At 39.5% G+C, this 12,704-nt stretch overlaps 1 protein-coding gene across 3 annotated transcripts in view; it reads left to right on the forward strand.

Annotated features, from left to right (window-relative positions):
* The first annotated feature begins 2,270 nt into the window (after positions 1 to 2,270).
* The window catches only part of LOC143671564 (uncharacterized), a 49,090-nt gene continuing 38,656 nt past the window's right edge, over positions 2,271 to 12,704 (forward strand). For all 3 annotated transcript variants that reach the window (XR_013169600.1, XR_013169601.1, XM_077146777.1), the window contains exon 1: positions 2,271 to 3,108. The gene's annotated coding sequence lies outside the window, so the exon portion shown is untranslated. The remainder of the gene's footprint in view (positions 3,109 to 12,704) is intronic.

Here is a 12,704-nt window from a genome sequence, read left to right on the forward strand (position 1 = left end):
TAAGGCTGAGAAAATGTCCCAATTAAAACAAGTCTATAGAAATGTCCAATCAAAGGCATCCAGAGAAGGATACCTTGGTTCAAGAAGGCTGATGAAGTTCAGGGTTTCTCTCTCAAGTGGAAAGGCATATGGCGAACATAGTCAGGGCTTCCCTCTCAGCTGGAAGGGCACGTGGTGAACACGGCATCATCTCTTAGCTTTCTCTCCTGGTTTCCTGTTTCATGAAGCTCCCTGGGAGGCATTTTCCTTCTTCATCTCCAAAGATCACTGGCTGGTGGACTCTCTGCTTCTCGTGGCTATGTCGTTCTGCTCTCAGAATCTCCCCTTTATCCAAAATGTTTCCTCTTTTTATAGGATTCCAATAAACTAATCAAGAGCCATGCGAATGGGTGGAGACACGTCTCTACCTAATCCATTTTAACAACCACTCTTGATCACTCAAGATTACATAAAGATCACATCAAGATGTGACTCCCTAAGTCACATCTCCAGAGAGATGATCTAATTACAGTTTCAAACATACAGTACTGAATAGAGATTAGAAGAAATGGCTGCCTTTACAAAATGGAATTAGGATTAAAACATGGCTTTTCTATGGTACATACATCCTTTCAAACCAGCACAGCCACCATGTAAACCCCAGACTCTTCCTGGAAAGGACTTTTCCACCTCAGGGTTTGTCTCTTGGGAATTCCAGATGATCTAGGAGGAAGACAGGAAGATGGAGCTTACAACGGACAAGTTCAATTAGTATAAATCCCCAGGAGCCTTGGCCTTGATCAAGGGCAGCCATTCATTGCCATATTCACTAGCCATTCCACAAATTCTTCCTGAATGCCAGCTGTGTACAGAGCACTGCTTTGGGGTGCTGCTTTGAGGGATACTAAGAAATGTATGAAATTACAGTCTAACTGAGGAATCACAAAACACATACATATACATACATTCTGTATATACCCATGAATTCATTCCTATATTTTAAGGTTACACACAACCGAGGCAATGTGTGATATGATTCAAATTGGATGAGGGAGACTGCAAGTGCTATAAGATCTCTGAAGATGACAAAATCAGACAGGCGGTCTGTAGGTTGCTGATTTTGTTTTTAAATATATATTAGAATATTGCACTGAATGTGAATTAAATATTATTTATCATGACTACTGAGTTTTTTGGGGGGGCATACCTTTAAATGTTTGCCAGAGTCAAGTGCTTAACTCACTTTGCCCTAGTCCCAAACCAGCGTTCAAGCTAGGGAGTGGGGGGAGGTCTAATGCTAAAGGCAGCCTGTGGGGGGTGGGGTGTTGTCTATTGAAAGTGTTGCCTCAACCCCTAAACACCTACTTCTTCAGCTGCAAGGCTAATATGGTGTTATAGTTTGCTAGCTGCCAGAATGCAGTATACGGAACAGGAACGGCTTTTAAAAATGGGAATTTAATAAGTTGCAAGTTTACAGTTCTAAGGCTGTGAAAATGTCCCAATTAAAGTGAGTCTATAAAAATGTCAAAATTAAGGTACCGACAAAAGGTTGCCTTCACTCAAGAAAGGCCATGAAGTTCAGGGTTTCTCTCTCACTGGAAAGGCACATGGTGAACATAGCAACATTTACTAGCTTTCTCTCCATGCTTCTTATTTCATGAAGCTCCCCCAGGAGCACTGTCCTTCATCTCCAAAGGTCTCTGGCTGTGTGGGCTCTCATGTTTCTCGTGGCTCCCTTGTGGCTTTCTAAAATGTTTCCTCTCTTAAAGGATTCCAGTAAACTAATCAAGATCCACCTGGATGGGTGGAGTCATATCTCTCTCTAATCAAAGTACCCACAATTGGGTGTATCACATGTCCGTGGAGATAATCAAATCAAGTTTCCAATCTGCAGTGCTGAATAGAGATTCAAAGAAATTGCTATCTCCACAAAATGAATCAGGATTAAAACATGGCTTTTCTGGGGTGCATAATCCTTTCAAACTGGGCCACATGGCCTGCCACATCATACAATTTTCAAGGATATACAGTGATGGTCACCCAGTGGAGCGGGAAGTATAAAATAATTGGGCACACGTTGAATACATAGGATAAAAGACTGCATGTGGAAGAGAAATATGCAGGTCACACACCTTCTTCATTGGGCACTAAATGCATACACACTGGGAGAGCTGTCTTGGGTCCCTCCATCTCATCACTTGGGGAATCTGCAGAGCAGGAGACAGTTGAAGCCAAAGTCCAGGGAAACATAACAGTTCCTCTTTTAGAGTGGCAACTCAAGAAACAGAATCTGGGCCAAAAATGGGAATTTAAGCCCTAGTGCCATCTTTTAGCCACTAACCATCTGCCACATCTTCAAAAGACACGGAGGAAATTCTACCAGTTCCTCGAAATAAGTTACTCCAGTTTTTTTCCAGATTGTATTTACTTTCTTCCTCATGTCTAACTTAAGTATTCACTACTGCTGGGTTGATGGCTGGATCATCATAAAACCCGGCGTCCAACGTGAAGTGGTGTCAGTTTGTAACAGGTCTGGCGGCGAGGGAGGAGCCTACCTGGCTACTGGCTCCAGCACTAATCCCCACAGGAGGATCGACAGAGATCCCCACATAACCTGCAGAGGCACAGAGAGCTTCCGTCAACAACACTCAAAGTATGGAGCTTCCGCCTGGGTGCAGCCAGCTACCGTAGCCTGGAAGTCCACGAGAACCAGGAAGAACTGCATGGTCAGTACTGGGACGCGGAGAGGTGCTTCAACGAACTCGAGGAAACGAACTTTCCCAAGGAGGAGTGAGTGTACAGAACGCTGCGCCACCGCGACGCCAATCTCCGGGTCTCTACAGCGTCGCCTTCTCCTGCCCACGGGCTCTGGGCTCGCGGACAGCCTGAACTTTCTTTGGCTTTCCATCTTTACGGATGCGAAGCCTCCCGGGATCTCGGTGACTGCAATGGGAGAATATAGCCAGGAGAAAATTCATCTGAACCTGAGAAGGAAGCAGCAGAAGTAGAAGAAGGAGGTGAAGAAGGCCACATTGGCTCTGGAGCTAGAGGAGGAGGGAAAGGAGAAGGAGAAGTCCGTGTTGAAGTAGGAACCCCAGGCTCCATGGAAGGAGAGAACCGCGAAGGCAGGTAACAGTACAAATATATAAATGTGCTATCATCAATTGTAACAAATGTTCCACACCAATAAAAGGTGTTGGCTGCGGGATGGTATATAGGAATCCTGTATTTTATGTACGGTTGTTCTGTGATAAAGTGAGACTGGTGGGGAGAGAGTTTAAATGTTCAAGGGTCTAGTCCTCCTCCTGCTGTTGTTCAAATGCGTGATAAAGCATTGCAAAGACTGGCAGCTCTAAATTTTAATTTTCTGGAATACTTTTATATGCCAGACTGAAAACATTGCTACAATAGTCACATTATGTTAGGGATGGAGGGGAAGGTTTGCAACCTTTGGACATTTGTGAAAAAAAAAACGAACAATCAAAAGGAACTATTTTGAATGAAGTTCCTTTGACCGTAAAGGGTAAAAAATGTTGGAGAAGAATTGTGCACAGTCAAAACGTGCCTTGCAGATAACGCACAGATTAAATGTTATGAAATGACCAAATGCATGAGCATATATTCCCTTGCAGAATTTCTAAAATCCAAGGATGTTTTTCCCTCTTTGGTAGTACTATTATGCAGTTGTGGGTTTTGTGGGATTTGTTTGATGGCCAGGTGAGTGGGGGGTCAGTTGTTCTCAGTTCAGTTCAGACTAGATTCTTCCCTGTGTTAATTTTTTTTAAGTGCTTTCATTCTCCATACCCCCAAAGAAAACGGTAAACTTCATTTTTTAGAGAAGTTGTAGATTTATAGAAAAATTATACAAAAAGTCAAGAGTTCTTATATACCACCCCCCTGATTTTCTCCATTAGTAACATTTTGTATCAGTGTGACACACTTGTTACTATTGATGAACCAATATTATAAAAACCAATATATTATATCATTGACTGAAGTCCATACTTTGCATTGGGTTCACTCTTTGTGTTGTACAGTTCTATGGGTTTTTAAAATTTTTTTATTATGCATACAATATAAAATTTTCCATTTAACCATTTTCAATTATAAAATTGAGAATAAAATTTTCACACACTAGTTATCTCATATAAGTGAGATCATACAACATTTGTCCTTTTGTGTCTGACTTATCTCACTCAACATGATGTCTTCAAGGTTCATTCATGTTGTTGCATGTATCAGGTCTTCATTATTTTTTGTGGCAAAATAATATTCCATTGTAAGTATATACCACATTTTATTTATCCATTCATCAGTTGATGGACACTTGGATTTCTTCCATCTTTTAGCAATTATGAATAATGCTGCTATGAACATCAGTGTGCAAATAATCTGTTCGAGTACCCGCATTCAGTTCCTTTGGGTATGTACATAGTAGTGGGATTGCCAGGTCTTATGGTAGTTCTAAAGTTAGTTTTCTGAAGACCCACCAAACTGTCTTCCACAGCAGCTGCACTATATTACATTGTCATCAGCAATGAGTGAGTGTTTTTATTTCTTTGCATCTTTTCCAATGCTTTCCAGTTTTTTAAATAGCAGTCATTCTAATGGGTGTGAACTAAGTATCTCATTGTGGTTTTGATTTGCATTTTCTTGATGGCCAATGATGTTGAACATTTTTTCATGTGCTTTCTGGTTATATATATATATATCTTTATTGGATAAATGTCTATACAAGTCTTTTGCCGTTTTTTAATTGAGTTGCTTTTCTTTTTGTTGTTAAGTTGAAGGATTTCTTTATATATTCTGGATATTACACATTCCTCAAATGTGTGGTTTCCAAATATTTTCTCCCATTGTGTAAGGTGTCGTTATATTTTCATGATAAGGTCCTTTGAGGAACGAAAGTTTTAAATTTTTATGTAGTCCCATTTATCTGTTTTTCTTATGTAGCTTATATTTGGGGTGTAAAGTGTAAGAAACCGTTGCCTAACACAACGTCCTGAAGATGCTTTCCTACATTTTCTTCTAGGAGTTTGATAATTTTAGCTCTTATATTTAGATCTATAATCAGCATCAAATTGATGTTTGTGGAGTTATGAGGTAGTGATCCCCCCCTTTTTTTGCAAATGAAGATCCAATTTTCCCAGCACCACTTGTTGAAGAGACTATTCTTTTCTAATTGAGTAGTCTTTGCCACTTTGGCAAAAATCAGATGGTCATAAGTGTAAAGGTTGATTTCTGAGCTCTCAATAAGATTCCATTGATCTTATTGTGCTTTCATTAATGTGGCTTGGTAATAAGTTTTAAGACGGAAATTGTGAGTTGTACAACTTTGTTCTTTTTCAAGATGTTTTTGGTTTCTCAGGCCCCTTACCCTTCCATATAAATTTGATGATTAGTTTTTCCATTCTGCAAAGAAGGTTGTTGGAATTTTGATTGGGGTTGCATTGAATCTATAAATTGCTTTGAGTAGCATTACCGTCTGTGCCAGTTTGAAAGTATTTATGTACCCTAGGAAAGCTACATTTTAAACCTAATCAATCTTGTGGGAGCAACCGTTTCTTCTAATCCCTATTCAGTACCATAGGTTGGAAACTTGGTTAGGTTATCTTCACAGAGATATAACTCATCCAATTGTGGGTATTTACTTTTGAATAGAGGGAGATGTGACTCCACCCATTCCACGTGGGTCTTGATAACTTTACTGAAATCCTTTAAAAGAGGAAGCATTTTGGAGAGAGTCCTTTTTTGAGAATGATGAGAGCAGCAGAGACACAAGAATACAGAGACCACCAACCAGCGATCTTTGGAGATGAAGAAGGAGAACACCCCTGGGGGAGCTGCATGAAGCAAGAGGCCTGAGAGGAAGCTAGCCATGTTTGCCATGTGCTTTTCCTGTTGAGAGAAAAAACGTGAACGTCATCGGTATTTCTTGAGTGAAGGTAACCTCTTGTTGGTGCCTAAATTTGAATACTTTTATAGACTTGCTTTAGTTGGGACATTTTCTTGGCCTTAGAACTGTAAACTAGCAACTTATTAAATTCCCCTTCTTAAAAGCCATTCCATTTCTGGTATATTGCATTCTGGCAGCCAGCAAATGAGAACAGATTTGGGTACCAGAGAAGTGAGGTGCTGCTGCAGTTTGCAAATACCAAGCATGTTAGAACAGCTCTTTTTTTTTTTTTTTTTTTTTTTTGGTTTAACAACAGAAATTTATTGGCTTCTGATTTCAGAGGCTGGAAAGCTTGCTTTCTTCTGGGGTCAGTAGCATTCTGGCTGACCAGCAACCCCTGGGGACCTTTGGTTTCCCTATCACATGATGGTATCTTCTCCTTTCTCAGTCAGTTCCTGCTGACTTCCTTCTTCTGACTTGTCCCCACTGTCTTCCCTTTTTTTATATTTTTATTATAAATAATGAAGAGACATACCATACACTCTTGACATGGTTACAATCAATGGCTCACAATATCATCACATAATTGTGTATTCATTACCATGATCATTTATTTGAACATTTACATCTGTCCAGCAAAAGCAAGGAAAAAGTAAAAACTCATACATGCCATACCCTTACCCCTTCCTTTCATTGACCACTAGTATTTCAATCTACTCAATTTATTTTAACCTTTTCCCCCATATTATTTGGTTATTTTTAATCCATATTTTTTACTCATCTGTCCATACCCTAGATAAACGGAGAAGCAGACACAAGGCTTTCACAACCACACAGTCACCTTGCAAAAGCTATATCATTATAAATCATCTTCAAGAAACACATCTACTGGAACACTGCTCTACAGTTCTGGCATTTCACTCTAGCCTTTCTAATACACTTTAAACTAAAAAGGGGATATCTATATAATGCATAAGAATAATCTCCAGGATAACCTCTCTTATCTGAAATACCTCAGCCACTGACACTTTATTTTGTCTCATTTCGCTCTTCCCCCTTTTGGTTGAGAAAGTTTTCTCAATCCCTTGATGCTGAGTCCCAGCTCATTCTAGGATTTCTGTCCCACATTGCCAGAGAGGTTTACACCCCTGGGAGTCATATCCTATGTAGAGGGGAAGAGGGAAGTGAACAGCTTTTTAAATGGGATAAGGGGAAGATTCTGGAAGAGTTGTGAGGAGCTTGATAGAGAAGGAGTAAAATGCTTTGAAGTGTGGACTCTAAAGATACCTCTGACATGGCTCTAGAGAGAAATGAGGCATGTGTTATTGCAAACTGGAAGGAAGGCAATCCTTGTCTTAAAATGGCAGATAATCTAGCAAAATTGACTAGTGGCTTTGGCTGGAAGGCAAATTTTTAAAGCCATGCACTTGGATATTTAGCAGAAGAGATTTCCAAATTAAATGTGCAAACTGCAGCCTTGTTTCTCCTCGTAGCTTATAGCGAAATGTGACAGGAACGAGATAAGCTGAGAACTGAATTCTTGGATACAAAAAAAACAGAAACTGATGTTCTGGAAAATTCTGGACTTCCAGGAGGGGAGACTCCAGGGAGTGGTACCCCACATGAGGATTTGGCCAAATGTGGAACCAGTCGGCCATTTCAGAAAAAGCCAGGATTGGAAATGGAATTATCCAGGAAGGATTTGTGGAAACTCCTGCTCTCTGATGGGCACGACCCTTGTTTACTACATAGAAAGCCAACAAAAGTGCTATGAGACCTGTATAAATGGAGCTGCTGCCAGTCTGGATGGGGGTGGGGGGCTCAGAAAAGGGACAATGTGAAGGTAAAATAACTTCAGAGGCAGAACTATGGAAGCTAAAGTCCATAGTCAAGAAGCCTTGGGCCAGGAGAGCAGACCCACCCAAGCACGAGGAGATGGTGAGTTTACCACGAAGGCAGAGAATGGGCCTTCTACCTCGTTGCAGTGGAAGAGTTGTCCCACCTCAGTCCTTGGAGAGGGTGCAGCACATTCCTTGGGGATTGGGGAGAGCCTGGCTGCCACCACATGGAGGGGTTGAGCATGTGCCCTGAAGATGGCAGAGAGCCTGGGTGTGGCTCCAATGCTTGGAGAAATTATAACCCATGTCAAAGTCTGAAATATGTTCTACAACTAATTGTGGTGCTGTGCTTTGAAATGTATAGCTTTTTTGTATATATGTTATTTTTCACAAAAAAGAAGGGAGAAAAGTCGATTGTGATGATAAAAAAATATTTAAGTCCTCTAGCCGATTCTGGAGCAGCTAGAAGGAAAAATATAAGAGTATCGTATAGTAGCCCATGACAAACTCTGGGATCTGTCCTATAACCACTTGTTGAAGAGTGCTTTGAAAACTATTGCTATTTTATTTCTTTGCTTTGTATATAATTTATACTATACAATTAAAAAGTTAAAAAAAAAAAGCCATTCCATTTCTGGTATATTGCATTCCTGCAGCTAGCAAACTAGAACACTACCCCAGCTCTCTTTTTTTTTTTCACATGGGCAGGCACCAGAAATCGAAACCGGGTCCTCTGACATGGCAGGCGAGCATTCTTGCCTGCTGAGCCACCGTGGCCCCCAGCTCTCTTATTGTCATTCTTTGCATGGAATATCTTATTGTATCTTTTCAATTTCAACCTATTTGTGTCTTTGAATCTAAAATGAGTCTCTTGTAAACAACATATAGTTGGATCATGCTTTTTACCCATTCTGCCAATCTGTGTCTTTTGATTGGAGAGTTTAATCCATTAACAATTAGTTCTATAACTGATAAAGCAGGACTTACTTCAGCCATTCTGTGCTTTATTTTTTTGTCTTTTTTCTCTCTTTTCCTTTATTGCTGTCTACTTTGTGTATAGTTGATTTTTGTGATGTAATTGATCCCTTTCATTTCATTATCTGTATATTTTTATAATATAATAAAAAATATAATAATTTTCTTTATAGTTACCCTAGGATTTGTGTTAAACAACCTAAATCTATAGTTTACTAGTTTGAAAAGATACCAACTTCACTGCAATATCGTGCACATTTTCTGCTTTCATATCCCTCAATTTCCCCTCTTTATGTTGTTTTTGTCACACATTACCACTTTACATGTTGCATGTCCATTATAAGGAAATATTATCATTTCTTAATCTAACTCTCATATGAAAGAAGAATAGAATGATACATTGAGAATACAATACTATTGAGTTTTGCATTTACCCATTTAGTTACATTCACTGAAGATCTTCACTTCTTCCTACTGCTCCAAGCCACCATTTCCTATCTTTTCGTTTCAATATGAAGAAACTGTATAGCAATTATTATAGAGTATTTGTGACAAACTCTCAGTTTTTGTTTTTTCTGTGAATGCCTTAAACTGTCCCTCAATTTTGAAAGACAGTTTTGCCATATAAATAATTTTTGAGTGTCAGTTTTTTGTCTTTCAGCATCTTATGTATATCATATACCACTGCCTTCTCATCTCCATGATTTCTGATGAGAACTCAGCATTTAGTATAATTGAGAATCCCTTGTATGTGGCAAATAGCTTTTCTTTTTCTGTTTACAGAATTCTCTCTTTGTCTTTGGCATTTGACATTCTAATTATTATGTATCTTGGAGCAGGTCTGTTAGAGTTAATCAAACAGGGGTATATTGTACTTCTTGGACATGTATTTTATGCCTTTTGTGAGAGTTGGGAAATTTTCAGTCATTATTTCTTAGACTTTGCTGTTTTTCCACCTATTCTTCTGACTGTATGATTTCGATTGTCCTATCTTCTACCTGTTCAAATCTGATATTGTATGCCTCCAGTGTATTTTTAACCTTCATCATTCTGTTTTTCATCCCATAAGTTCTATGTTTCTTTTTAAACTTTCTAATTATTCTTTTTGTTCACATATTTTCTTATCCTTCAACTCCATATCCATATTCAGTTTATTTCTATCCCTGTTTTCCTTCAACTCCTTGAATTGATTTAGGAGATTTGTTTGAACTTCTTTGATTTGTTATTACAAAATCTCTTTTTCCCCTGAACTTTCAATTTGCTCCCTTGAATGAGCCATCTTGTTTCCTACTATATCTTGAGATATTTTGCTGATATTTGAGTATTTCATTATTTTGAGATGCTGACTCTGGAAGTCATTTTCTTGCCCTTGGCTATGTTTTCTTATAGATTGGCTGTGTGTTAAGGCCTTTCTTCAATGCTTATATCAGCTTATACTCAGCCTTTAAATCAGTCCATGTTTAGCTGTTCAGATTTTCTGAGATCTTCTGCACCTATTTCTTGCCCTGGACATGTGGCGCAACTATTAATTAATTGCATATAATTATTTCATCTCCAGGAGATTTCTTGTCCTTTGTTTCTTCTACAGGAGTCCTGAACTATTCTGTCTTTTTGTGCAGATTTTCTACCCAGCAGCAGTGATTTGCTCAACTGCTCTCTCATGCCATGTTCCTCCTTTTCATTACAACTTTCAGTCCTTGGGCCCAACATGTCCTACAGCAGTTCAGTGTTCTTTTTTCCAGCTAGGTTTTTCTGCTTCCACTAATTGCCTCATTAGATTATCCCATAGCTCCAGGATGCCAAATGGGGTCATTGTTCAAAAATGCCCATTTTTTTAATTTAGTGCTCCAGCAACTGGAGACCTGATTTGGTGTATATATCACTTTCCAGCAGTCCATTGTGGGTCTCATTTGTTTACTGGAGGCCCTTTTGAGTGCACAGTCTTGTGAACTGCTTGGACTCTGCCATGTGTCTTTGTGGTCTTAGGTCCCTGTCTCTGAATATGCATGGGGCTCTAAATGGCTGCTGTGAGTGGCTCTGTAATCTGTAACCACGGCGGGAGGTGCCCAGGCCAGGGTTCTGCCATTGTGTAACTCTGAAGCCATGAAGAACTGAGTGTGGGGGAGGGGGCCAGACTGGTAGGTCTGAGTCACAGACCTCCTACCTTCTTTTTTTGTTTTTTTTTTGTTTGTTTCAGCATTTGTAGACTCTCCAGTCTCTATTGTCCTTAAGAATTCCAAGTGTGCCAGTTTTTCTATGTACCCTAGAAAAGCCATGTTTTAATCCTGATCCATCTCATGGAGGCAGCTATTTTTTAAATCCCTTTCAGTACTGTGTAGGTTGGAAACTTGATTAGTTTATCCCCACAGAGATGTGACTCACCCAATTTTGGGTATTAACTTTTGAATAGAGGGGCATGTGGCTCTACTCATTCTATGTGGGTCTTGATTAGTATACTGGAATTCTCTAAAACAGAAAACATTTTGGAGAGAGTCCCTTTTGAGAACAAGAATAGATACCAAGAGACAGAGCCCAACAAGATGGGAGAATGACAAGAGCAGCAATAGGATTAAGACCCATCCTGACTGAGTTGTCACAAAATATTAACTACCTTAATTGAAGTAGCCTCATCAAAGGGTCTTATTTACAATTGGTTTATACCCACAGGAATGGGTTAACGTTTTTCTCTTTTGTGTTTTTATCAACATTTTTTTCTTTTTTGTGAAAAATAACATATATACAAAACAGCAATAAATTTCAAAGTACACCACAACAATTAATTGTAGAACATATTTCAGAGTTTGGTATGGGTTACAGTTCCACAATTTTAGGGTTTTACTTCTAGCTGCTCTAAGATATTAGAGATGAAAAGAAATATCACTATAATGATTCAGCAATCATACTCATTTCGAAACCCTGCTTTCTCTGTAAAACTCCACCATCACCTTTGATCTTTCTATCCCTCTCTTTAGGAGTGTTTGGGCTATGGCCATTCTAAATTTTTCATGTTGGAAGGGTCTGACACTAATATGGGGTAGGGAGATAGAACTAGCTGACGTTCAGGAGACACTGGGCCCTCTAGGTCTTGGGACTTATCTGGTCCAGGGACCGATCTGGAGGTTGTAGGTTTCTGGAAAGTTACCCTAGTGCGTGGAACCTTTGTAGAATCTTATATAACACCCTAGGTGTTCTTTAGGATTGACAGGAATGCTTTTGGTTGGGGGTTGGTAAGCTATGATAGGTAGCAATGTCTATATGAAGCTTGCATAAGAGTGACCTCCAGAGAAGCTTCTCAACTCTGTTTGAACTCTTTCAGCCACTGGTACCTTATTTGTTACTCTTCTTTTCCCCTCTTTTGGTCAGGATGGCATTGTTGATCCCACGGTGCCAAGGCCAGACTCATCTCTGGGAGACATCTCCCATGCCGCCAGGGAGACTTTCACTCCTGGATACCGTGTCCCACAAAGGGGGAGGGCAAAGATTTCATTTGCAGAATTGGTCTTAGAGAGAGAGAGGCCACAAGGAATGGATTAACTTTAAGAACATATTTTTCTGGGCTACCACAGCTTCAAAATACACAATAATGCGTTGATTTTCTCTTGCAACTTTAGAACTTTCTTCTTGTCCTTTGCTTTTGATGATTTAGCTGCTATGTTTCTGGGCATGGTTCTCTTCAATTTTACCCTATTTGGGCCTATTGAACTTCTTTAATGTGCATATTCATATCTTTTGCTAAGTTTAGGAAGTTCTCTGTCATTATTTTTACGAATATTCCTTCAGGTGACTATTTGAGAGCACAGAAAACCAAAAGTTGTTTCAAAGAATGTATTCCAAAAACAATAAAAATCAGCTGGAATCTGTTAGCTTTGCTCCAATGTGTGTATGTGTGTGTGTGTGTGTATGTGTATAGTGAAACAAGTTGCAGACCTAGTGGTGCTGTCCAAAAAAGCTACCGAACAAGGCAAGCCACCGAGTGCTAACATCCTCATGCCTCAGGCTTGCAGTTAGCCCTGCCT

The sequence above is a fragment of the Tamandua tetradactyla genome, chromosome X (genome assembly GCF_023851605.1).
Source record: "Tamandua tetradactyla isolate mTamTet1 chromosome X, mTamTet1.pri, whole genome shotgun sequence".
In the NCBI taxonomy this organism is placed as follows: Eukaryota; Metazoa; Chordata; class Mammalia; order Pilosa; family Myrmecophagidae; genus Tamandua; species Tamandua tetradactyla.